The 23388-nt window shown below is 39.3% G+C and overlaps 1 long non-coding RNA gene across 2 annotated transcripts in view; it reads left to right on the forward strand.

Annotated features, from left to right (window-relative positions):
- LOC106781903 (uncharacterized) overlaps positions 1-18688 on the forward strand; it is a 27924-nt gene extending 9236 nt beyond the window's left edge. The window contains exons 4-8 of one of the 2 annotated variants that reach the window (XR_011428546.1): positions 894-1092; positions 11940-12203; positions 13593-13672; positions 15383-15689; positions 18428-18688. This is a non-coding gene — a long non-coding RNA (uncharacterized lncRNA). Of the gene's footprint in view, positions 1-893; positions 1093-11939; positions 12204-13592; positions 13820-15382; positions 15690-18427 lie in introns of those variants that run through there. The other variant, XR_011428545.1, reaches the window with a different exon arrangement.
- Positions 18689-23388: the final 4700 nt, after the last annotated feature.

The following is a 23388-nucleotide window of genomic DNA, read 5'->3' on the forward strand; positions in this document are numbered from 1 at the left end:
CTTCTAATGTCTGTTGTCTTGATATATTTACGTACCAAATAAGCTACCTTAAATCCTCTGTGGAATAAGGTGGCAGAAGAGAGAGAGGCCAGTAAAGAAGTCAATAGTATAGACAGAGGAAGTGACCTCTCCTTCCTGTAGGTTCTAAAAACAAGAATCTTCATGACTGCAGCGGCTTTACTGGACAGGCTAGAGCCAGGCTAATGGCCCAGTGCTCTTTGGGTCATGTGCCAGCTCCTCTGCTCTGTTCCGATGGCTCAGCACTTTCTAGCTATTGACTTCCCAAATGATGGTATCAGTTGTGGGACCTGTTCTCATAGGCAAAACTGTTAGTTGAAACAGGCAAAGCCACACGGCCAGAAGTAATGAAAGCTAACCTTGGTGGGAAAAAAAAGGCAGGGAGTGATACTAAGAATTCTAGATGAGAATTGGAGAAGACTCTAAAAATAAAAAATAAAATAACTGTCATCAAAATGAACAATATTTATATATGCATCATTGTCAATAACAATCCCAAGAACACTGAGATTATATACTGAAAAAAATATCAGAGTGATTATAATTTTTTTGAAAATTATCTTTTTATTTGGGTTCCTTGATATGTGGTATAATCTAATTATAGACAGGGGCTTCACTTCCCCAAAACCATCAATTGGTTTAGTCAATTTAGTCATTTATCAATCGATACACATTTATTGAGCATTTACATGTGCCAGACGGTGTTAGGAACTAAGGATATGAGATGGATAGAGGAGTGAGAGATGATCCTGCCTCCAAGGGCCCCTACCTTTTAGCAGGAGACAGACACATCAATAATTACGATATAGTGTCTCTTGTGGTATGAACCAACTGTGATAAAAGCACAATAGAGGAGTGGATTTGTTCTATCCTAGACTTCGGAGAAGGGAGAATCAGAGAAAGTTTCGCAGAGGAGGTGAAATTTGAATTGGACCTGAGAAATAAGGAGTCCTCAAGCCTGAAAGCCAAGGAGAAGAAGATCAGGAAGAGGAATCAGCTGGAACCGAGGCCTAGCAGCATTCTAGACACAGCAGGTTCAAGGATGGTCTGGCGTTTGGTGTGATTGGAGCTCAGGTAGGGACTGAGAAGCAATTTCCAGGCCTGTGCTATGTTTAGGGGTTTGGCCTCTATCCTATACATGGTGAGGAGCGATTGGGGAATTTTAAGCAGGGATGTGACATAATTAGAATTATATTTTTTAAAGATAACTGAGAGCGATATAGGGAATGGACAGTTGAAAGCACAAAGTTATGGGATCAGACGTCATTTATGGTCATCTCAGTTCTGGAAATACCAAATTTGGAGTTATCAGAATGTGGGAACATGCTATCGTTAAAACCATGGGAATGAGTGAGCTCACCAGTGAAAAGGTATAAGGAAGCAGAAAGAGGACCAAAATCAAAGTCAACCACTAATGGTGGGTGCATGTAGGAAGGTGAGCCATTGAAGGAGACTGACAAAGGAGGCGAAAACTAGCAATGACCTTGAACAAGGAAAGTGAAGTTGCAGTTGGACCAGATGGAGAAGGAGTTGTCAACAGTGCCTAGTAGAGTAGGGCAATGGAGGAATGCCATAGAGTTAGGCATTAGCTAGACGTCAGTCACTGTTGCAGTGGTAGTTGCAGTAAAAGCTGGAGGCAGAAGCCAGACTCTGGAGTTAAAGTGGAGGCAGAAGGAATAGACTTTTCTTTTCTGGATACTTGGCATGGGAGAGAAGGGAACAAGATAAGTGTAAGAGAGTCGGGATGCAGGAAAGATTCTTTGGAGATGTCAAATCTTGGGTCTCTGGGCTGATAGGAAAGTGCTGGTGACGAGGAGATGGTGGAGAGGGAGAGAGAAGGGGGAGGGAGTTGGGAGGAGAAAAACAGATGATACAAGGTCTTGAGATGGAAGCTGGGAGATGTAATCAGATAAAAGAATCAGTTCTGGAAATCCATCAAGTCACTGGGAAAACAGACCAATCTAGTAAACTATTTGGCACAACATGCCTGCATTTTTTAAATGTTTCAGCTTGTTCTGTTGGACTTTTGAAGACAGAGTTGTGGTGACCTATTTAGAAGCCAGCCAATAGAAATAACGGTTTAAAATATTTTGTGTCTGTGTTTTTAAATAGATCATCCTAGAAAATCTCATCAGTGCTTAGGAAAGATCTTCTCTCCTCTTTTTTTTTTTAATTTAACAGTTTTGATGTAACCATTGAAGTATTAAAAGCACATCGGTTTTTAATACTAATGAATACTTAGGTAAAATATCCCATGAATAAATACTTACTACTTGTGGGATGGAAAAATAACAGCTTGCCAACAATGAAACACAAAGGACATGGTGGCTCACAGTCACACACTCCCAGATCTCATGCCTTCAGATCCTCATCAACATAGGTATCACGTCCTCTGTCTTTATGGGCAAGGGACTCAAGCTGGAGCCAGAACCAATGCCAAATTGTTCGCATTTCTATCCCCTCATAGGGCGCCTCCTGTTGGAAAAAAAAAATGACCACCGGAACCATAATAAATACGGAGAAACAAGCACTTATATACACTCCATGACTGGGAATACTTCCGTCCATAATTCTCCACAGTCGAGGGCCCCTAGGATGTTGGCTATCCCCAGTTGTAACTCACATTTCCAAAATTGGCAGCTGGACTTTGTCCACAGACCACTCACTACTTTTTAATATGATCCCTGACACCTACAGGAAACAGCATAAATCCCACTTATTTCTTCTTCCTTTTTGCAAATTTTCTTTTGGCTTCTTAAGATTATTTGGCTTCTCTTAACAACTTGAATTAAATTAAAATTTAATAGAGTCATGAATCAGAATTCCCAATTTATCTTATAATAGAATAAATCCTTTAATAGGCTCAATCGTTTTGCCAAGAATATCATAACAAGTTTTAAAGTTAAGTACAGGAATGTAGGAAATAAAAGGACTCTTTGCTGGCTGTAAGGAAGTCTTTGCCGGCTGATGTTTTTAAAGCCTGGGCTGGTTACATATACTCTACCTATAAGCAAAGAGGTAATTTATTTGGCCACACAGTTTCTTTATGCAATTATAAGAACAAAAGCTCTATGTACCATTTATTTTTAGTTAGCCAATATGTACAATACAGGACGATGCCATGTGACTGAGGGGAAAAGTGTGCTAGGAGATTGCAGAGAGCTGGCTGGCTGGTCAGGGAATGCCTGACCAAAAATATAGCATTTGAAGCAGGCTTTGAAGGGTTGGTAGAATTTCAACAGGCCAAAGACTGAAAGAAGAAATGCCAGGTCAGATGGCAGAGGCAACTGTAACAGGAGAAAATTGAAATGTGCACATTTTTAGTCATCCCACCAAAAATTGATCTTCTCTCATCTGCTAAACTCTGAAATCTGGAAATGAATCAGACCCAGTCCACACTCTCAAAGTTCGCACAGCCCCGGGAGAGCAGGGTTAGCAACGCAACAACAGCGTGCCAGAGTTTTCTGCCTTTAGGATGCTTTGAGCAACCAGAGCAGTGAAGCTGGGTCTGTGGCACGGTTGGAGCTCTGCACGTTGAGAGAGAAGGAAAAGGGCCTCTCAGCAGAAGGAGCATATGCAAAGACACAATCACTTTTTTTCCAGGAGAGTTTCTTTTTCTAATTATGTAACTATGAGACTCACAATAATGATAGCTAACATTTATTAAGCTCATAGCTCATTTATTTATTTGCCGGGTACAGGTATTGAAACCTCATTGAATCCTCAGATGTCACTCTGAGGTAGGTACTCTCTCCACTTAACAGATGAGGAAGTTGAGGTCCAGGTGTTTACGCAACTTGCTCAAGGTCACGCAGCCGGATGGGTGGATTTCAAGCCAGGTAGTCTGGCTCCACAGCCCAGATCCTGAACTGCAGTTTCAGCACAGGTAACCTATGTGAGAGATTTGCTCTTACCACGTCTATGGCTTGGAGAACAGTTACATTTTTCAAGCCCTAAAGGTTATCCGGAAGGCATCAGTCTCAAACATGCCTTGAGCATTCAGAACATTCTACTCGAGACACTACTGCCTCTATCCCTGAGGCACTTATATTCCTGGCTGGAAATTTTGGTGGACTGCTATCACATTTTCTGCCCAAAACCTTCCTTGTCTCGAGAATTTCTCTCTCCACCCCCTTCCTCTTCAACCGTCTGATCCCAGTGGGGACTGCCATGTTCTTGCATGACCTCCTTGGCCACAGTTGATGGGTCTAGAGTTGTGCCTGTCTGGACTTGATTGAACTACAAAGGGGAAATGACAATTGGCGAACCTAGTGGCAGGAGCTGTGAGATGCAAGTCTTGGCATCATTGGCCGTGTGTTCTCCACCACATAGAGAACATTGCTCTACCGTGGTTGAGGGAAAAACCAGCAGGCAGAGAGAAACACAGTTGAAAGCTGGAGAGAGTAGGAGTTCTGAGAGCATTTGAAGGTCTGGATCCTGTTATCTCTAAAGTCTAGCCACATACCTCCCTTGCTTGAATTTAGGTCACATGAGATAAACTTGTAGCCTTCCAAAATTTTCCCCCCTTTCTTAAGCTAGTTGGAGTTCTGCCACTTGCAGTCAGGAAGGTCCTGACTAACAGAAACATAGGGAATTAATGCACATAAAAATACTCAAAAAAACCTTTATAAAACAATCTGCCAGCAAGGGCTGCTGTATCACTATTTAAAATTCCACATAGCTGTACACAGTAGAGAGAGTTGGATAAGGGAACTCTTTCCTGAAGGTAGTGATTGGCAGCGGGCAACTCTGTTCATGTTGCCAAGTGGCTCAGCTTAATCCATAGATCTTGACACCACTCCTCTTCTCTGGCCCTAGAAATCGTAGGGCTAGGTGATCCTATGTGCTTTACACCATGGCAGCTCCCAACAGTTTCCAAGTTCTTAACGAATCTGGGGGTGCACCCAGTGTCACAGTGGTTAAGTTCATGAGCTCTGCTTTGGCAGCCCAGGGTTTGTGGGTTGGGGTCCCGGGTGTGGACCTACACACTGTCCATCAAGCCATGCTATGGTGGTGTCCCACATACAAAGCAGAGGAAGATCAGCATGGATGTTAGCCCAGGGACCATCTTCCTCAAGCAAAAACAGGAAGACTATCAACAGATGTTAGCTCAGTGCTAATCTTCCTCATCAAAAAAAAAGAATCTTGAAGAGATGCATTTCTAAGTCAAAATGGTATATAAGAAGTGACTCCACAGTAAAGCAACTGCTTTTTAAATAAATAGGGCAGAATCAAAAACCTAAATGTGTGCTTTTTCCTTCAAAGCCATCAGCCTAGGACTGTGCACTTGGTCTACAGGGCTGCCATTTCTCACAGCAGCATTGGAACTCTGTTTTGAGGATGGCCTTGACAGCTTCCCACCCATGCCTCTGAATATTCTTAGTAATACCAAACCTTCGTCATTGGAGACAAGTCTAGACTTCTGGAACGAGCCAAATTATTTGGAGCCAAGGTTGTTGATTAAGATGGGTAATCAAGCTTCGAAAACCACTTGGCATCAGAAATAACATTTGAACATAAATATGGAGATAGATTTTTCTTTCATTACTTACAAACTGCCTCTGACTGGTGATTTTGCCCAGTTATATACTGTTATAATTTTATAATATAGTTTACCTGCAAAGTAAAACTTTAAAATTTTACTTATATGATTTACTTAGATTTGTAAATGAGAAGGAATACCTCTTCTCCATAAGTCCAAGATCTTGCAATAAGAGCAAGAGATGTGGCACCCAAGTGTTTGGATGGATTATGTCAACTTGTTAAAAAAAAGGAAAGATTACTTGGGATTTTACAGAATTTTCCTTTCCAACCTCAACAATGTGGAATTATCTGGACTATCACATAGCCAAAGGGGGACATTTATTAACTTGAGGAATGAGAAGTGACAATATCCAAAATTTGTTTAAATGTGATCATTTTCTCTTTGAAAAACATAACAGTTGAAGTATAAACACTGTTTTCCATATTTTGCCTTTTAGAAAGTTTTCTTCCTCTGTAAGGAATGCTCGCGCTACCCTGTGAGGCCCGTGAGTCTCCAGAGGACTCTCTCAGGGTCCCAGAGCCAAGGACTTCGGAGGATTATCTTTCTATTCTCAGAAATGTTACCACTAAAGAGGACTTTGAAAATCTTTTTTATATATTCTCTGTGAAGTTACAGAACACACAAGGGTCACAAAACAGTCTCTCACGTTTCCCAGAAAATAAATACATCTGATCTGGAAAAATCTTACATCAGCAAGATTGTGCAAATCTTATTTGTGCCAGTTGTTTCTTAAATAAATAAATAAAACCCCAGAAAATCTTTTTAAAACCTCATTTCAAACGATACAAATAGAAATGTGACATGCATGGCATGGCTGTCTGTTTTCCTTGCACTGCTTTACTGTTTCATATTTCGAGCAAACAGAGACGCTGTTTTCCCCCAAGGGTTCAGGAGGGCACACGATTTCATTTCTTCAGAAAATTGTTTCTCAAGATTTCAATCTTCTTCGCTGGAGATGACAAAACATAATATCAGAAACACTTATGCTTTTTATCTACTATATTTTCAAAGCATAAATAAAAGCTCAGTATACATTTAAGACAGGTACATTCAAACTTAGGGATAAATCACATACCTATTGCAAAATAGTTTTATAATGTAAGAACACTTTAACTTTAAAATGTTTAAGAGAAGATCACTATAAAAACTAAGCCCTTTAAAAATATTTTGCATTGTCACTCTTATTTTACTCAGGTAGCATTCAATTTTCTAATTCTTGGGGTTAATGAGACAAGTAATAAAAAATTAAATTGGATTTTTAGAAAAAAAGATTCTAATGGGCAGCATTCAGCTAAAGCTTCTTTTTTCTATTTCTATGCACAGTGGTGAGCACTATTTTGGTTTTCAACCTCATTACACTTCTATTCATAAAGCGTGGTATAAAAACTTTAAACCTCAAATGTTTTAAGAATAAAACAAATCGTGCATCTATGAAAAGATGAGCATAATGGCTTTTTCGTAGCATGCCGAGTGCACTTCCCAACTGGTCTTGCACAGCATTAGCTGAACAATTCTCATTAGCATTAATATGTTCTTAAGTTTCTACTGTCCTATCATTTAAGCAATAATTTGAGGATCAATTCGATTTCATGGGAATTTCACTATTCCAGGCCAGCTTTGTGACATAGAGAAATTTAGTTATTGAGATACTTAAGGTTTCATGGTCTTTTGTGGAGCAATTGAGCACATACACCACACACACTAACTCAACTAATGTCATGGATGAAACCGGTTACAAAGTAAGGTCGCTTCTGAGGTATGGATGCCCATCAGCCTCCCCCCTTCCATCTCTCAGCTCCCAGCTTGTTTGCAGACGCCACAGTGAATAGGTCATCCAGCGAAATATCGGGGTTGGTCCCTTAAGAGATTTAAGACACACTTAAAGAATACTTGAGTCCCTATTCCATTCTGGTTGCTTCTTGGGTTAAGGCATTGCCTCTAGATGGTCTCTGGTAAGACAACAATTTCTGATCTGGGAGAGTTCACAGGAATTCATTAGCACAGATCCCTACAGGTAGCAGGTGTTCAATATATGCTTATTGAATTGAAATAACACCCAGGAGATCACGTCCATGTGATTTGCCCAATGAGTAACGAGCAGAAGAATCAGAGGACAGAGCACGAGTCGTGGGTGCTGGATAGGGGGACAGAGGAGAGAGCAGAAAATACAAATCCCACCTGAAAATTCAGAATTCTTATGAAAAAGGTTTAGAAAGGAGCTTCACTGTCTGCTGAGCAAACTATATTCTTGACACCAAAAAGTATTTCTAGTGGTTGCAAGAAAGTTCAGAAAAGTTACCATTGTAAGCTTTGGCAGCATTCCATACAGTTTCCTTCATTGGAAGTAGGAGAGGCCTGAGGATTAAGAACATTGCACTAAGACTGATAGGTTCTGAGATTTCTGAACTTTGACACCAACGAACCTACAAAAATTTCAGCAAGTCTCCTGGCTGCTGGGAACCTCTTACTATGATGTTCTTTAGAGATAATCCTGCTCCAAGCTTAGTTTAGCTTCCTAAGACAAGCCCTGAAGATGGCCAGTCAAAACAGCCAAATAACACGCATTAAGAAAATTTCATAGAGTCTTCTGCTATAAGATATAGATGTATTTCAAAAAGTATTTGCATCATGCAAAATCACAGGACTTACAGAAAAAATAGAAACAGACCACTCAAAACTTAGGCAACTTTGTAATGAAAACATCCACAAAAAGAATAATGAACCTAATAAAAATATTCTCACAACTTAAAGAAAAATCAAATTAACTTCCTGATTTAAAAAGACTATGTAAACACAGGAATTTTTACCTTAAAAAAAAAAGATATATATTTTACCACAGTAAAAAAACAGAGAGAGAGAGAAGATAGCTCCATGGAAGGGATACAGTGAAAGACTGAGGCTGATGATTTGTGGAGACAAAAGCAAAATACCCAAAGATCAGAGAGAACCCCACACTGAACACTTCCAAGACAAAGCACATGGCCAAACTCTTCGCAGGATGGTCTCTTCCTTCACTTAGTTTGGCTGTAGGTTCTATATTCTACATTCTTCCACAGCTTGCTGCATTCAGCAGCTGTTGTTCAGTGATGCAAAGCATTAATAATGTGAGAAAAGTCATGGGTGACCAACATGACTTCTGAGTCGTACTGGCCAATTCTCCTATTTGCCAGTTGTGTAAGAGCTAATTCATGTTTTGGAACATACTACAGACTCCGCTGGAAAAGTTGCTGCCCAAAGGTTGGCATGGTATTTTTTGAGAAAATAGAAGACACCTAAGTGTCCTATATGCATTACTCCTTAAATAATACAAACCTGAACCAAATAACCTCAAAGACCCTATTCCATTTTAGGAATATTCAATTCTGGAGACCCAAGAGCAGTTTAATTTTTTTAATGATAGGTAAATGACAGCACCTGTAGATCATATGGATGTAGATTAAAATAAACGTAGATACTAACTGGTGGGAAACTGTCGCCCAGTGCCTCAAGTGTAAAAGGAATTTTTCATAGAGAAGTAATGATTTTAACCAAGTCATCCATCAGGGGATACCTGTGCTTTTGGGAAACAAGTGCCTAAGGTGTAGACAGGATTTTTAGATCCAAGAAGGATCTTTTCATTTACAGCCATTTGAAGACACACTCACAGTAGTCAACATTTTCCAGCCTTTGGGAATTGTTCAATTAATGAATGGCCAACAGGCTATGTTCTACTCTATTGCTTTTCACCAAAAGAATTTATAGTGGCCTCTTTCTTTTAGGCATTTCTTGATGCTAAGCAGCTCGCCCTTTTAATCTGCTGTATTCAGCACAAAATCTGAAACACAAAATAAGAGCAGTGGTTGACTTCCATAACTGCTTTTTGTTTTACCTTGTTGGCCCCCTTTTGCCCTATTTGAATAGTACTGTATCTCCTTCACATTCCATTCTTAATGAGGTTATTTACCTTGCATACCCAATGAGATCGTACCTCATAGAATAAATTCTCTTCTCTGAGATATGTCTGAGAGGGCATCCTATTCAGCTATTAAAAGGATTAACCTTTTAACTGAGAGTGGTCTTAAGGCTGGACACAACTTTCATGCTGAGCTTTCAATTACTTAAAGATGTCACGATAGTACACAGAGGTTCTTACATTTACATATATTAGTAGATCAGCCACAAAAATAACCGCACACTAACTTTACAAAATGGCTACTAAAGAAAGCTCATTTGTTACTATATGTGCATTGCTCTTGCTTATAAGTGTTAATGAAATACACGTGTGTTAATAATGTAAATTGGGAAGTATAAAATATCATTTTTAATGCATTAGTATTGCTATCAATTATCTGTGCTAATGAAATAATAATGGAGGTACAATCCATATGGACCCTTCAAATTTCCTTTTAGCCAATAATTGTTCTTTTCTATTCACCCAACTTTTTACCATAAGTGATAACATTGACTACCTTAATTCCATCTTCTTATATTGTCATCCCAGGTGGGAAACAATAACAAACAGAGAAATGGCCCAAAGCCTGGAAACAGAAAAGGGACAAGGAAAAAGCAAATGGCTTGGATAATCCACCATTTGGACAATCAATTTGGCTTTACTTCATCAGTGGGGTGGTGGTGGAGGTGAGGGGCAGGTGGTTGGTGATGGGAGGTTAGGGAAAGAAGGAAAAAATTTTTCAGTTACTTATTTAGGCTTATGTAAGTGATTACATTCAAAGGTAAGATTAAAAAGAATTTTCATAAATCTTTTTTCCACGGTGGCACAGCTCACTCTCAGATTCTCATGAAGATTATCACCTAGTCTGCGTGAATAAGTGTCATACTGACCTAAAAATGATATGTTTATAGGGGTATCCAAGGCACTGGGAGAGCAGCTCTCTTAAGTCAAAACAATTTGGTCTCTAGTCTCGGGGAAGTAGTAATTAAAAGCAAAATCTCCTTGGGGCTGGCCTGGCTGTGCAGTGGTTAAGTTTGAGCACTCTGCTTTGGCGGCCCAGGGTTTGTGGGTTCAGGTCCCCGCACGGACCTACACACCGCTCGTTAAGTCATGCTGTGGCAGCATTCCACATACAAAAAAAAAAAATACAGAGGGAAATTGGCACAGATGTTAGCTTGGCAACAATCTTCCTCAAGCAAAACAAAAGAGGAAGATTAGCAACAGATGTTAGCTCAGGGCCAATCTTCCTCACAAAAATAAATAAATAAGGAGAATTTCCTCTTGGACATAAACCATCTTGTCCATCTCCCCTGCAAAAGTTCCAGGAAAATCAGCCTATTCATTATTGTTCTGGGGCTCATGGATTATTTCTAGAGAATTCAAATATTTATGGATAACCTACCAACTGCTAGATACTGGGAATACAGCAGGAAACAAAACATTCAGAAATTTCTGGCAATATGGATTACTTTCTACTGGGGTAAGGGGTACAATAAACAAAGATGCAAAACATATGATATGTTGATGGTGATAACATTGCTATTGATGGTGATAATAGAGAAGTTTTAGACAATTTTAATTGAGGAAGAAAGCAGGAAAAGGAAATGTATGTGTATTTTAAGGTGGGTGATGTCAGGTGGGGGAAGACAAGTTGATGTTTGAGTAAAGACCTGGGCCTGAGGGGTCCAGCTAAGCAAATATGTTTAAGCCGGAAGGACCATTAAGAGAAAAGGCCAGTGAGGCCAAAGAGAGATGGGATCATGAGAACAGGAGCATCAAGCAGGGGGTGAGGGTTGATAGTGTGGGACTTTGTAGGCCATTGCAATGACTTGGGCTTTTCCTCTAAATAAGCTGGGGAACTATGGACCTAAACTATGGACCTAAGTGTCTGTCAACAGATGAAGGGATAAAGAAGAAGACATATGTATATATCTATATATATACACACAATGGACTATTATTCAGCCATGAGAAAGAAGGAATCCTGCCATTTGCAACAACTTGGATGAACCTTGAGGGCATTATGCTAAGTGAAATAAGTCAGAGAAAGACAAATACTGCATTATCTCACTTATACATGGAATCTTAAAAAGACAAACTCAGAGAAACAGAGAGTAGAGTGGTGGTTACCAGGGAGTGGAGGGAGGGGAGATGGTGAGATATTGGTCGAAAGTGCACACTTCCAGTTCTAAGATTAACAAGTTTGGGGATCTAACATACAGCATGGTGATTATAGCTAACAGTCCTGTATCACATACTTGAATGTTGCTAAGAGAGTAGGTCTAATGTTCTTCCCACAAAAAAAAGAAATGGTAGCTATGTGACAGAATGGAGATGGTAGCTAATCCTATGGTGCTGATCATTACACAATTTATAAATGTATCAAATCAATACATTGTACACCTGAAACTTACACAGTTATGCCTCCGTTATATCTCAATAAAGCTGGAGAAAAACAAAGAACAAAAAACCAATGAGAACTGTGAGGAAGTATGGGAAGGGTTTCGAGTAGAGGAGTTGTCAGACCCTGTGAGCAAGCTCCCTCTGGCTGCTGCTGGGCATGGATTGTGCGAACAGCGGACGAGTGCCTGCTACAATAACCCAGAGGAGAGACGAGAGGGCCTTGGACCTGAAAGAAGAGCGGAGTCCATGTCTGGACAGCACGGAGAGCAGAGGCTGCCAAAGAGACAGCCAACATCTACATCACAAGTGAGTTTATTTTACAAATTCTAATTCATAATATTTATGTGTTGTGAAATCAGTCCAACAGGGAGAACACAAATTAGTGGCCTCCAGTGTTAAGATTTGTTATAAAATACATTTGTGTGTGCTTTCTTTAAAGTTACTACACATCCGTACTAAAAATTGAGTCAAACATTTGAGGAATGACAGAGAGCCCTTGTGGAATCTAGGGGTTCCATGAGGCACGGCACGCAAACTGGAGCTCCCTCAGTTGCTCTGTGAGGACTGATGAAGGTGGCCCCAGGGTGCTCTTGGCAGGTGCCAGGGAGGTGGGGCTGTTGAAGTGACTGGAAGCAGCAGACCAGCCCACTTCCTCATCACTCTCCTGGGAGGGCCTGCGTCTCACAGCCCTGAACTACTTCCTTACTCACCTCACCAAACATCTAGCAATAATGTTTGACAGCAAAATGTGTTAGTAGAAGTTTATAGAAAGCATGCTCTTTGTGAATAGAAACATCACAAAAATACACGAATTACATATAATAGAAAAGAGTCATGAGAACTGCATGGAAAAGCCATAAAGGACGGAGGGAAAGGTTGATTACCACCCCCTGCCCCCGCGAGTTCAATAGAAGGACATGCAAAGTCCTGGGAAGCAGGTGCTGGGTGAGTGCACGATGATTGCGGAGGAAGGATGTGAGAGGAAGGAAGGGGAGAGGGGCCAGACAAGGCAGCTGACTAGCGTGGGGTCCTTCATGGGGCCAGTGCCTCTTACCAAAGGTTAAGTGGGGAAAGGCAGCGGGTCATCAATGCCTGAACCTGTAGGTAAAGCCCAAGGGGATGGGAGCTATGAATCGCAGTAGTCCATCCCCTTCCCTCCCTGCCTTCAGGAGAAGACCTGGAGGCACAAGGAAATCCAACACTGAGGTTTCTTCCTTCCATTCAGGAATCCCAAATTTCAGAGAAGATAAGCATCTATATCAGGGGCACAGTGTCCTGTTAAGAAACAATTCAACTCAACAAGCATGCGTGGAGAACATACTCTTTGCCAAGCACTGTCCTAAGTGGAGAGTTGAAGGTAGCCAAGAGACTATTAGTCCCTCAGTGAATCTGCCATCCAGGAAGAAGTCTGGATATACTTTGTATATCCATCCTTTGTATAAACCAAACCAGCATTTGAAGTGTGCTCAGAAAAACATTTTCATAGACAAGAAATATTAGGTATTTTTCAGTGCTGTCAGTGAAAATCTCATTGGAAAGATGATTTTTTAAATGGCACACAATCAAAGAATTTAGACGTTGGTTTTAGAAATTCACTTAGTACCAAGAATAGAAATGTAATTTATGTACAGAGCAACTTATAATGATCTTTTCTGCTGTTGTCACAAATCAACCTGACTCTGCATGGTATCACAGAAGAGCCATGGCCAACGGAGAAAGCGGAAAGAATGCACACTGCCCTGTACTACGTGGAGAAGGAGCCAGCAAGCAGTATGGTACTGTATTCTTTTTCAGCTTCTAAAATAATAGTAACATCTCCAATAGTGTTTCATAAAATCAGGGCAAACTAAGGAGTGGTCATCTTAATAAAGGGATTCTTCAAGATGTTCTTCAGAATATTGAATAAAAATGTTACTATGGAATATTTTTACAGAGTATTTTAATCACTTTAAAGTATGTAAGGTAAGGGGAATGTTACTAGTAAAGGGGCACTTTTAACAAATGGATAAGACTGGAGGTGGAGTGATATAGTGAAACATTTATGGACCAACCCAGGCTCAAATCCTGCCTTCACCACTTACTAGCTGTGTGACCTTGGATGAGTTACTGAATTTCTTTGAACTTCAGTTTCCTTATCTATAGCATGGAGATGAAAATTATCTATTTCAAAGAATTCTTCTGAGGATCAAATGACACTGTGTATACAAGATGTCTTACAGAAGGTTGGGTATATATTAAGCATTTGGCCAATTATAATTTACCGAGTAGGAAACCAGCACATCAGAGTGCCTCCAGGTACACTACTGTACCCAGTTACATTTAAAATAATTACCATAAAGTAAATACCATAAAGTAAAAACCTTACATATCCTATAAATTCACCTATCTAATCTTCTAAATCATGAAATTCATTCTCATCTCTTTCACAAATTATCACAAATTCTCAATTTGGGAAGCTTCAATCAGATTATCAAAAGACAATTGTAGAACAAACTGCACTACAATGCATTACCGCATACTGTTTTGTGATTATTTCTAAGTGTTTATCATTACCCAGATTTGGGAAATTATTCAAACATCCATAAGAAGCAACCTCTATAGGAACTTAGTTGTGAGATTTCCAAAGATATATATTAAAGGAAGATCAAAAATTATGGTGCCATATAGCGTGTAACAAAGCAGCTACTTATTAGAAGACAAAACCTTAGATATATTCTTCTTAATTAAAGGAATTAATGAGCTGTGTATGTCTATATACGTGCATATTAAGGGAGGTGGAGAAACATGTAAATGTGTGCGGGGACTTTCACACCACTCACGAGCCGAGACCACTTTGTTTAAGCGGTTGGAAGAAAAAAGTTCTCTGAGCTTCTCAGATTCCTTCCTAATTTTTAAGTCCATATCATTCATAAACCATTCATTTCTCTTCTGTATTCCAAGGTAACAGAGGTCTCTATATTTTTGCTCCTCAGATAAACTCATTTTTTTCTCTTTCTTTTGAAGTTGAACCTAAGTCAACTCTTTCTCAAGACTATGCACATACGAAATTGCTCTGAATTTGGGAACAACCGAGTATTAACTTGAATTTAGAAATCTCTCTGAACACAATGATTTGTTGTAGATCATTATTCTAGATTTTTAATTTTTTACTTTAAAAAGTACAGTTGTGAAAAGTAATACACATTCTTGATATTCTATTTGGAAAATACAGGAAAAAAACTAAAAAAAAATGTAACCTTACATGGATATATACATATATATACATAAGTGTTTGTACCCTTGCACAGGAGACCAGACTTTATATAGTACTATGTAAACTTATATCCGCTTTTCTCTTAATATTAAATCACAAGCATTTTCTTGCATTATTAAAAATACTTCAAAAATATTTAAATGCATCCTTTAAACAGTCCCCCATTCCTGAACATTTTGATCCTCTATTTTTTTCATTATCATAAATAATTCTGTGATGACCCTCATTTTAGAGTGCAACAAGTTTAGACCTATAAAGCAAATGTGCAAACTGAAACTCAAGGTGTAGTCTGAAGGAGAGACGAAGAGGAGGTATGCAGGGAAGGAGGGAGACCGGACATCCAGGCCCTCAGCCGGCATTTGCCCCAGAAGGAGGGGAAAACTCATTACCACTCGACAGCTGCTCCATCGTCTGTAAAAAGTTAAGGGTTCAAACCTCTTGCCAGTGACCAGATGTCCCCGGCTTCACGTGTTACGGAGTGGTCAGTAATTGACTCGCAAGTGTGACGACGACAGTTCATGTGAGAGAAGCTGCAGGAGGTAAGTGGGACTGCACACAGAGCGCCTCGCTCAGACACAGTTTGCTTTAAGGATACAACTGTGTATGTATGAATTTATAAAGCATTTAAGCTAAAGGGACTAAAGACTAAAGGAAACCTAAAGGAGAGAAAACAGTTAATGCGTCACAATGATAGAATGCAGTGAAATAGCTTTTTAAAGTTTTCTCTTATCGTTGTGCTTTAGATGTCTTATACTAAAAACCGAGAGAGAAAAATAGGCAAGTTTGGTGAAAAAAACTTATTTTGTGACATCACTGCATGAGCAGGAGATTCCTGGGCCCAGGGGTGGGGGCTGAGGGGACATGGGGTGGGGGAGCAAGGGCAATTAAAGAGCAAGCTGAGGGGGAGGGGTGGAACTATAATATCTATAATATCAAAATCCTTAAGATACCTTGTGATTCCTTACAATACCCTCATTTTATTTTCAAAATTCAACTTCACTAACCTGACAACTTTTAAGCAGTTCTCACGTCTAAAAGTGACCATTAACAAAGCTATCAGCAGTCTGAACACATGCAAGACCCACACACTGAACTATGGTGTCGTTTTTATACTCATTTTGCCGCTTGATCGCGTTGCCACTTTGTACCTGCATATAGCCTCCGGCCTTGGGGTTAATTTGAAGGATTCTTTAATGCCCAGAGAAAAGATACTTGAGATTCAACTGATTTTCTTAGATCATTAATCCAAATATTATGGTAACGGTAAGTAATATCTTTGATAGTTAGCTATTCCCCTAGAAGAGGGCCGCAGCCTCCTACTCTGTGGACTCACAGTCTCCTTTGAAAATTAGATGAGAGCTATGTATCCTCTTCCTGGAAAAATGCGCATGCACACAGGCAAAGTTCTACAGAAAATTCCCAGAGGCCTCTGGACTCCCTGAATCCCCATTAGCAACCTCTATATCAGAAAAAGAGGAATTTATAGAGAAATAGTAAACTGGCTGACTACGCGGTGTAGAGGGAGATAAAGGAGGGATGGACAGGAGAAAAGGAAGTTTCCCATTCTGGGCCAGCCTTGTCCTAGACTTTCCCTATTCTTTACTTTTCGCAGAAGCTCTGTGCACTACATATTATTATTTTTCCATAGTCAAGGAAACTACGGTTCAGAGAGGCTATGCAACCCCCAACAAAGCCATCGTGCTGGAAAGTGGCAGAGGCAAAATGCAAACCTGCTGTCTTGACTTTTTAAGTCCAATGTACATTTCCTTTAGCGCTAAGTCCGCTTACTGCTTTTTCATCTTGGGACTTCTCAAGACAGAACTGAACCATTAGACCAACCGCATCTGCTAGACTGTGAACTCCCGGAGAGTAGGGTCCGTGTCCCATTCATTTGATGTCTCTGGTGCCTGGCACGTAGAAGGCACTCTTTAAAGGAGAATGGAATGTATAAATTAACACACTGGGGCAACAATCCCATGGACAGTGGCAGAAGCTATATGCCTCTGTGTTGCCACAAGATAAAAGTCCTTGTCACTAAATATTCCTTTAGATGAGCACTGGGCGCAGACTTCAATATATTGTAAAACATACATGGTAAAACTCTTTTGTGCAGAAACAGCGTTAATCCTTTTGAAAAATAATCTATTCATAAACCACAAAGCACCTTTACAACAATCTGCCTAATATTATCAGGTCAACAACTAACATCTTTTGGTAGTGAATTACTGTATCATGGAAAACCAAAATCATGGAGAAAATAAGTGCACAAATTAGGACTATTTCTAAAGATACTTAATTTTACAAATTTCATAATAAGAACTTAAATGCATTTTTATTTTTGCAATAATTGCTCCGAAGATGAAAACTAAGGCACCATTTCAATGTAGTAAAGGTAATTGCTGCATTTACTGCTCATGTCATGTTGATGTATGAGTATGTATCAAAGGTCATCCTTCTGTACTCATACATTATCAAATTTGAAAGCACAATATTTGATTCTGACCAACCTTTAAACTGCCCACAATGTGTGTGAAAAATAGATGGAGTTCTTCCTTGGGTTTGAGAAAAAAATGAACCCATGTTTCGGAAGCAGAAGGGTCAAGAAGCCAGCAGCAAGGTTAGATGTCAGCACTATGAATCTCACAGTGTCTTCGCTTATCAATGAGGTCTAGTACAATGATCACAAGCTAAAATTGCTGTACTAATGAAGACAAAGGTCTAAAAAATTAGATAGCACGGGCCCTCTGACAGAGGGCAGTACCTTGTGGACAGTAATGCAGAAATACGGACATAAATCACTCTTGAGAGACAATAAAACCTATAATGCACAAATTGAATTGTTTACATGTCTATCGGAGGCACCGTTAAAAACAGAAGCGTCGGGCACCACACCTCTTGTTGCTCATCTGGAACGCAGCAGCCCCGAATTCAGCCTATTAGAAGGCAAGTCACCTGCTTCCCATCTCTCCTCTTCCAACTCCAAATACACAGCACGACTGTCCCGACACACAATTTAGTAGTCTTGTGTCATCCTACCCTACATGGAGTGCTGGACAGTCACGCGAGCTTCAAACTACCGCTTACAATTGTTTGCTGGATGGATAAATCGGTTTTATCAGAATCTGCTAAAACCTGAACAGATGCTGCTCTCTCCTTTGGTGGTTGGGGGTGGGGGTTGTAGGGGGCGGGGGAGGACAGCAGGAAAGAGAAAATCTCTGCTCTTCAGTGATGATTGTGGTTGTCTTTAAATAAATAAAATACCATTTAATTTCACCAGGCCCAACCACAGGAGATTGCCTTATTGAGAAGAGAGATCATACAAACACGTGAAAAGAACCCAAGTCTTCAAACACCAAAAGAAAAAAGTGTTCTGGAAAGAATTCACAACATCCTCCCCAAACATGTCTCAAGCATACCAGTTTTATTTCAGCCTGTGTTCAGTTTATTTTTTTTTAATTTACTGCATCCTATTCTGAAAATTTATGTATTCTTTGGCTGTGCGAACACTCATAATTGAGCATACAAGTTCATTCCAAAATTTGGCTCCTTTTTGTTCCTAGGAAAAAGATTTTTTAGAAAGCAAACCACTATAATTTAATAAAATGGGTCAACGCTTGGCAGGTTGGCAAAGTCTTTAGAATTCTTGCTATAGACAGTAAGGCACAAGTAGCCTGTTTCATTATTATAAAAAAATAATGAATAACTTAGCTGCCTATAATTCATAAAATATACCACACTAGAGCAAGTTTTAATTACACTTGCCATGTACAGTATACATTGCCTTTTAATGGTTTTTTGAGTAAGTACTCAACTTTAAGGTCTGAATTCCTATGGCCTATATACTGAAAGAGGAAATATTCTTAACTTATATTGCATGTGAGTGTGCACATGCGTGCGTGTGTATGTGTGTATCCAGTCTCCACCAGATACAGTGTCAAAAAAGCAGTAACTGGGGCCAGCCCCGTGGCCAAGTGGTTAAGTTCGTGTGCTCTGTTTCGGCGGCCCAGGGTTTCGCGAGTTCGGATCCTGGGCTTGGACATGGCACCACTCATCAAGCCATGCTGAGGTGGTGTCCCACATGCCACAACTGGAAGGACTCACAACTAACATATAACAAGTTGTATATATATATATATATATATATATATACAACTATGTACTAGGGGGCTTTGGGGAGAAAAAGGAAAAATAAAATCTTTTAAAAAAAAAGCAGTGACTTAATTCAGAAAATTCCTAACTTAATGTCAGTTATAACATCAAATGGGTCAGAAATGAGATAAGGAATAAACATAAAAACAAAAAAGATATTTTTAAATACTCTATTCCATAGCTAAATAAAATATGGGATCAGGGGATGGGGGGGTGTAGGGATCTTCAAGAATAGGAGTTTGTTAAACAAACTCAAATTATTTCATACACAATTTAGAAACCTTACCCAAAGAACAGCCTCGTGTGAATTAGGAAGAGCTCCGACACTGTAATCCCACCCTGGCACTTCGGCTCTTAGGTCGTCTCTGGGTCACTTCATTTAGTTATTGAGCGTCTCTGCCAGGCACTAAGAATACAGAAAGGAATGGCTCCGCCCCACCCTCCCTGTGCTCACAGTCAGCTTGAGCTAGTCCTCACTTTCCAGCCCCCATTAGTTCATTCGTAGGAGTTTCAGTAGAAGTAGCACACCAACCACTAGTTCTCCTCAAGTCAGGTCTATCCCTTATTTATGCGAGTCCACCCTCTGCACATATGTATGTGCAGCAGACACCATGCCAGGTTTTAGTTGTTTTAATTTGTGGTGTTTCGTTCAAAGAGAGCAAGAGTGAGCAAATAAAAACTGAGAAACATGGCCTATCTTCAGTGTTTAATATCAAATGAGGGAGGCAGACAGTAACAAAGGTGGCGCTACAAGTCACTTATAGTGTATAAGTGCAGTGGGAACAAGCAGCAAGCGACTGCACAGGAAAGATGAGGAAGATGTCACTCAGCAGGGTACAGATAAAGCTGAATCTTAAAGAAATAAGAGTTCAGTAAGAACCCCATCGTATAAGATCAGCACAGGGCGTCTCTCAGAAGTACAAATGCTCAGCTGTGGTCAGAGCATAAGGAGAGTCATGCAAGAGAAGACTGGAAAAGTGATTTCCATTCTGAAGGGCATCTTACAAGCCACCTAAGCAGTCAGCTGTACATAAATAAGCATTAGAAGATTTTTTAAAATTTGTGATCTAGAGAGTTCCAACAGCAATGTGGATGATGGATCAAAAAAATTTTAAAAAGACAAAAGAGTTAATGGAATTTGCCTAAACTGTGAGTAACAAGTTATCTGGCCCTTCCCCTACTCAATAATTCAAATAACTTTGAGATTTGCAATATTCCCCATGCTATAAAATCTGCAGTAAGACTACAGCAGTATTTCCCATTCTGGGCATGTGTGTTCAACAGATAATTTATTGTGTCTTCTATCTGTCAGACACTAGGAACATGATAGCAAAAACAGATATGGCCCTGCCTGCAAGGAGCTCATAGTCTGGTGCGGGAGATGATATTATGAAAGAATTTCAAGGGGAGGGTGTGTGAGTGGAGAGTCTGACAAGTGTTAGGCTAAGAAAAGACTGCCCTGAAGATGTAACACTTGAATTATCACAAAAATATGAGAAGCCCAAGAGCAGATTTCTTCCAGCTGCCAAAGAAGGACAGGCTCATAGGTAGCGAAAAGGAGCAGGACTTAAAGATCCTAGGTTCCAATTCTGTTTACAACATCCATAAACTAAGTGGTACTCCATCTGCTCACAAGGTTGTTTTGAGAGCTGTAAGAGCGTGGATGTGGAAGTACCTGGAGCCCGGTGCCTGACCACGAGGAGAAATTCAAAAAACGTTCATTTAATTCCCCACTTTCTCCACCCTCCAAAATCAGACTAACAGAGAAATATTTATTTTCACAAAAATCAATGATTTTTCCCAGTTTTCCTAAATCAAGTGCCAGGGATCTGGTAAAAGTCTTTGGCAGCTGAAAATTTGGCCTATTCTCATATAATCCTGGAATAAGAACTTAAAAAAACTAATTTATGAGGGAGATTTTTGAGAACACTTTTTAATCTTCTCAGAGTGCTTCCAGCTTCTATCAGTTTTGCTGCCAAAGAAAAAAGGAAGGTATAAATACTAAAAAAAACAAAAAACCTAGAGAAAAATGCACAAAGCAGAAAATCTAGGTTTTAAAAAACATCAAGAAATATAGAATTATTTAAGTGCATAGAGTTTTCTTCTCCTAAGCACACAAGTAGTATAGATTAAACTACATATAACAGGACCTCTGGAGGAGAAAGAACAAAAAATTAAATAGAGTCTAAGTTTCACACACAAAAATACTGATAAAAGGCAATTGAAGGGACACATACTACCCAGCAAATACAACGATTTTTAAAAGGCATTTTTAAATAGTAGTAAAGTAGAAAATATAGATTCGTTTCTAAGGAGGACAGAAACTAGGCTGAGACAAATTAATAGTTTATGGATTGATACAATTTAATAAGGTTTCAATTCTGTTCTTGTTTTAATATTTATTCTTATGTTTCTATTCAAATAAATGTACTTTTCTATATTTACTTATATTTAAATTCAGAAACTGAATGTACTTACTTATTAACTGGGTAGAGTTAATATATTTAGAACTTTAATAATTTTTAAACAAGTCAAATTACAAACTGTAAGATTTAGCACACTGATTCACAACCATCTCTAACTTGGTTTGTCTTTACATAAGTACATGAATTATTATTATTATTATTATATTACTTAGGAAGATTAGTCCTGAGCTAATATCTGCCACCAATCCTCCTCTTTTTTGCTGAGGAAGACTGGCCCTGAGCAAATATCCATGCCCATCTTCCTCTACTTTATATGAGGGACGCCTACCACAGCATAGCTTGACAAGCAGTGCATAGGTCCACACCCAGGATCCAAACTGGCAAACCCTGGGCTGCCAAAGCAGAATGTTCAAACTTAACCACTGCGCCACCAGGCTGGCCCCAGTACATGAATTATTTTTAATAGTTCTTTGGGAGTTCATAAACTGTATCTAAATGTCTTCTATAATTTTTATAATGAATTGAAGTTATACCAGATAATAACTTAGTACATCATCTAAAACAGCTCTCTTCTCCATAATTCTTTCAAAATAGCCATCCGTAATTTCATACATTATCCTCATTCTTTGACCCTTCAACTAACTGATGTGCACACAATCCAACAGGTAATATTGTAGGGTAATATTGTGAACTACTATTATAAGAAAAAAGTTTTAGGAAAGCTAAGTAGTTGCTGTCAGCTGGAAATAGAAAAACGTACTACATTTTTTAAGTAATCTTAAATTCTAAAATCAATATTGATTGGCAGTGTAAAATCAGTGGTCCAGTATAAAGCACGCTGCATTAAGGGTTAAGATCTGAATTCTGGCTTGGTCAGATGCTACCTATCCCTATGACCTTATATAACTCATTGACCTTTTCTGACACTCAGTACACAATATTTAGTGAAAATCATATAATTAGAATATCCTCTTCCCCCCCCCCCACACACACACGAAGGTTTAGCCCTTCTGATTCAATTACGTTCTCCATAACAATAGTGATTGTGTGTCCAGTGCATAAAATGAGAAAGATCAATTTCAAGAATAAAAGGCATAGCTTATCAATAACTAGCAAAATTTCCAAACTTCAGTTCTAACTGGAACTATTTCAATTCAATTCAGCAACTATTTATTGAATGTCCCTATGTCTATATGAGTGTGACAATATCCCAGGGGGAGAAAGAGCATAAAGAGGTGGGGGGATTAGAAAAAACTTTGCATATGCAAACTACAGAAAATATTAACATAGCTACATTAAAAGTGTTGGGAGGGGGGAAGGGGGAATGATGACAGTAGTGGTGGTAAGAAATGCCAGAGGTAACTAGGGGCAAAATTACAAAGGCTTTACTCAGTAATGAAAAGCTAAAACCTTTTCCTCTAATATCAGGAAGAAGACAAGGATGCCCACTCTCGCCACTCTTATTCAACATCATGTTGGAAGTCTTAGCTATAGCAATCAGACAAGAAAAATAAAAAGCATCCAAACTGGAAAGGAAGAAGTAAAACTGTCACTATTTGCAGACAACATGATACTATATAGAAAACCCAAAGATTCTACCAAAAAACTTAGAATACGTATTCAATAAAGTTGCAGAATACAAAATAAATACACAGAAATCAGT

Source organism: Equus caballus, chromosome 18 (assembly GCF_041296265.1).
Source record: "Equus caballus isolate H_3958 breed thoroughbred chromosome 18, TB-T2T, whole genome shotgun sequence".
Classification (NCBI taxonomy): Eukaryota; Metazoa; Chordata; class Mammalia; order Perissodactyla; family Equidae; genus Equus; species Equus caballus.